The sequence below is a fragment of the Vigna radiata genome, chromosome 11 (genome assembly GCF_000741045.1).
Source record: "Vigna radiata var. radiata cultivar VC1973A chromosome 11, Vradiata_ver6, whole genome shotgun sequence".
NCBI classification, from domain to species: Eukaryota; Viridiplantae; Streptophyta; class Magnoliopsida; order Fabales; family Fabaceae; genus Vigna; species Vigna radiata.
The window spans coordinates 9,826,515-9,831,657 of record NC_028361.1 but is presented as its reverse complement, the minus strand read 5'-3'; positions in this window follow the sequence as shown (position 1 = coordinate 9,831,657).

Genomic DNA, 5,143 nt, shown 5'->3' with positions numbered 1-5,143 from the left:
TATATATATATATATATATATATATATATATATATATATATATATATATATATATATATATATACGCCAAACAAATTAAGAATAGTTGAAAGATTTTCAATAAATATTGTCCAAAAGATATTCAATTATATGTTTAAAAGGCGGATAACCGGTCAAATGCTATTTTAAGGTTTAATTGTTCAATAGGGTTCGAACTGAGGTGCACCGGTATTGATAGAATTATTATAATAACCAAATAATTATGTAAATTAACATTTTTAATGTTTGGAAGTCTCATTTGGAATCTTAAATCTTCTTATCAATGGAAATTAAAAAAATAAAAAATAAAGATAACTTTGTATAACGAAATAATTATGTAAATTAATATTAAAAATGTTTGGAAGTCTCGTAATGGGCTTTCAAATCTGGCATGTCTAAATGTAAAAAATAAAGGGTGTTGCTCCCTCCACCTCCTCAAGTGTGACCTGTATCTTCCCATTATTTTAATTTATTTCAAAAATATTCTACATCTCTCCACTATTTTCTTTTATTCCAAAAATATCCTACATCTCTCCTATCCTTAACAATCTTTCTCTTTCTCTCTCTACATCTACATTAATGGAACATTTACATGGCTCATTAATGGAGCATTTACATGACTCAAATTTGAACTTGTGATATCATTATTTACTATTAATATTATTATATTTATTATTTTGTATTTGCATCTAACTTTTAATTTTATAAAATAGAAATGGTGGAAGTACTAATATTGAAGTTTTCTTTGAATTTTATGTTAAAAATTATATATATTATATGTAAAAAAACACACACATATATATAAACATTTTTCTAAAAATTTAGAACAAAATTTTACCATTTATTAAGTAATTTGAAAAGAAAAAAATATATTCAACAGTAAAAATAAGATTGAATCAAACTTATTTATGAAAATATATCCCAAGTTCAAATTTGAGTCATGTAAATGCTCCATTAATGAGCCATGTAAATGCTTCATTAATGTAGAGAGAGAAAGAGAAATATTGTTAAGGATAATAGGGAGGTGTAGGGTATTTTTGGAATAAAAGAAAATATGAGGAGGTGTAAAATATTTTTGAAATAAATTAAAATAGTGGAGAGATACAGGTCCCACTTGGGGAGGTGTAGGGAGCAACACCTAAAAATAAAAATTAAAAATGTTGGAAGTCTCATAATGGACTTTCAAATATTGCATGTCGAAATCTAATTCTTCTTCTTCAACTTAATTAGATTAAATAAAATTAGTTTAGATTTTGTCTGAAGTAAATCCTTCTCAACACAATAATTTGTAAAAAAGTTAGCTTGAATTTTTTTCTTGTAAAATGTTTATCCATTAGAATGTGAGAGGCATGACACATAAGGTAGATTGGGAGAAGGTGGAAAGAAAAGAGTGAAAGAGATAAAATGTGATTGACTTACAGATAGAAGATGGAATTGGAGGGACACGTAAAAATAAAATGTTTGACATTTTATTGGTGAGAGTTTGATTCTGACCTCTCAAGTAATACTATATGGTGGTCAAAGAGAGAGTGACATCACAACATAGATTTGTCAAGCAGCAAATGTGAACTTTGAGAGATATGCTGCAGATTCTTCAACTTCTTACCTCATTTTTGCTTTCATATATTCACATATTTGGATGGCCAACTGTATACTACTATATAAGTCAAAAGCTAACAATATTCAAATTTTAGGGACAAGCTGAACTCAATCTAATTAAGGACATTTATAACGGTTTTACTTATCAAACTTAAACTTTCTTTCCTTCAATAACAATTTCAATAAATGATATCTAATATAATATTCATTATACTTAGCTATGTTGAGAAGATAATAAAAATAAAAAAGTGAAATTTCTTTTATATATATATATATATATATATATATTATAAATAATATGTAAATAATGAGGTACAAAATAGAGAAAAGAGAAATCCACATAAACAAACTTTTATGACATGGAAAAATCTTAATATGGAGAAAAATTATGGAACCTAGTTTAGTAAAAAACTTCTACTAATTTTAATAATTCATTGGTACATTTCAATTTTTTTTTTTTTTAATTTCCAAAGAACAACATAAAATATATCTCTACCAACAAGGTAGAACAATACAATATGCAAAACAATTAGATCCACAAAATGGAGAAAAGAGAAACAAGTAGATACCATTTTTTTTTAAAGTATATTTTAAAATTCTTAGTCTACTAAGGAATTTCTATCGATAATCAATGAATAAATATTTTCTACACTAACAAAGTGAATAATAACACAAGAATATCTCAATATTGGAAAGTACACCAAATTGTACAAGTAATAAACAATAAGATCAAGTATCATTATTTTGAAAGGACAATATGTGACAACTCTTGAAATCCATAACTATTTTAAACAACAAGTTTAGTAAAATACAAAAACTATTTTTGGTAGTTTTAACAAATAGTTGGTGTACAAAAGAAATTAACTTAGATTATGTACAATTGTTATGATTAAACTTCAACCACTCCACTTTCATGCATTCTTAATTAACTTAATTCCAATTTGAAGTCAATCAACTTAAACTTACTTAAACCCTATTCCTAGCAACTTTAAGTCTACAATTACTCATTAAATTTTAATTTCTAGAATTTTCAACAAATAAAACATGCATTAAGGTCTAGAGCCTTAAAATTACTAATAAATCATGTTCTACCACCTATAAGCTCAATTAGGTACTTTGTTTTAGTTTTAGGTTACAAAAAATATTTTTCAATACCTCAAAAACTAACCATTAATCCATGAGTGATCAAACTATGACAAGCATTAAGCATAAAAATAAAATACTAACTTGAATTGGAAAAACATATATATGTTACAACTAGGCAAGAATTCAATGTATTACATCTAATATCAACAAATAGGTTTAACTCTCAAAGGTAGAGAACTTAGATTATACAAATTGAAGAGATAGGGAAGAAATTGAAACCAAAGAAAAGATGAAGGCATTTCACAAGGCACCTAGTACTTGCTCCAAGCTCCAATCGCGAATCACATTTGCATCTCTACCGCCAATTTGTATATTCTTTCACTCTTTAACCTCAAAAAGGGGAATAACTCCATGGATGAAGATTTAGACTTAAGGAGGAGAAGGAAGAGCTTCCAACGCCCCTAGCAGCCTCTAATGGCCTCTCTCAATCGCATAAGGTTTCTCAGGAGTGTGAGAGTGAGTCAAACCTCATGGAAGACATGAATAAATACGTAATTTCGATATCTCAAAGTTCCCACCACGCCACGCTCCTTCAGAATCTTAAGACATAATTTTAAAATCATGAATAGGACAACCTCTGCCAAACCATCGCTTGGTGCCACCATCCATCACACGACGTTACCCCTTGCAGCACCATGTGACACTCGACACCCTTTTAAGTTCGGCCTAGCATTGGGTTACCCTATAATTTTGTCTTAAGTCTCCGACACAAGTATTTTCCTCAAAATCATTTTTTAATTATTCAATCATCTTTTCTTGAGTTCTAGTTTGCTTTCCTTTATTAAAAATGTCTCTTATTCACTTGTTTCACACACTTAAATAAAGATTAAAAGTAAAATAAGCACAAAAATAACTAAAACATAACAGAATATAAAAGCAAGACAAACTTCAAGGTTAAATAAAATGGAAGTTATGAAAGATTTGATTTTAATAATAAAACTTAACACAAATAAGATGTAAAAATTGACGTTATAAATATGCACATAACGAAATAATAGAGGAAACTCCAGGAGAAGTGAAATAAAACATCTTCTCCAAACTAATTTCTCTGCACAAATTAACACATAATTTTGGTTACTCTTTTTCATCATTTTTTTTAGTGACTTCTTTTCTTTTCTCACGAAAGACAACCAAAGTTATTGTCTTTTTGTTTTTCAAGGCAAAGAGTTACATTATTTTAAATTGTATAATAAACAAATAATCTTTAAAAAACACTTTTTTTTTCTCTTTTAATTAAGTCTTTAATAAATTGGTAATTTACCTGTTACCATATACTAAATACTCGAATTAATATATTATGAATATTATTATTATTATTATTTAATTAAGTTATTATAGAAAATTAAAAGTATATATATATATATATATATATATATATATTTTCTATATTTTTCATTATTTCAATCTATAACAATTAGTCAAAAAGTTCATCATAAAAAAATTGTCAAAAGTTGAAACGTATTTAAAAAACTAAAAAAAAAAATCACACATTTACATAGAAAAGTAATTCCCTCTTAAGAATACTCTTGTACATTAATTAATAATTTAAAAAGCCTATTTTTAGAAAAATCTATTTGTAAATTTATATCATGTTAAAATTATAAATTAATTGTTATCAGTAAAATATAACTATATTTTTCTTGAAATAAATGTAAATGTAATGGATTAAGTTGCTTAATTTCAAATAGCAATACAAAATTTGTAAAAATTGTTATGTGTTTTCCTTTGTATTATTGTTTTTCAAATATACCAAATCATTCTCACCAAGATTTTCAAATTTTCACAGTTTATAACATTGAATCTTTAAATTCAAAACTTTATAATTGTTATCTATTTATTTTACTTTTAAACCATATAAAACTCAAAATCATATTTAGATTTTTAATAACAGGATTGTAAGTTTTATCTTTATATGTTACTTTACTTTGTCAATTTATTTAATGTAAGATTTAAACTTAATCTTAAAATTCTAACAAACTTCCATTTTATCTTGTTAAATAAATACCAATCATTAAGTGTTATAAAATGTTGTTCAAAAAGTTGTTTCACTTATTCTTTGCCCAACCATACATCATTGAATAAAATTAAATGTTTGTTAATAGGCACAAAATTACTTTAGAAAGTATAAGAAATCAGAAAAATGCATACTTAAAATGGGTCATAGGACCAGCAATAAACTTCTAATCTTAACTATTTATATATAGTTATATTTATTATTTGTTGCCCTTTCGACGATAACAAGAGCTTTGAGAACACATACGTAGAAAATTGGAAAATTAGGTGGGTAACCTCTTTCCTCACGCATGAACACAAGCTTTCTCAAAAGGTTTACGCTATTCAAAACGAAGGTTTGGTATGTCTTAACTTAATTAAGCAATAT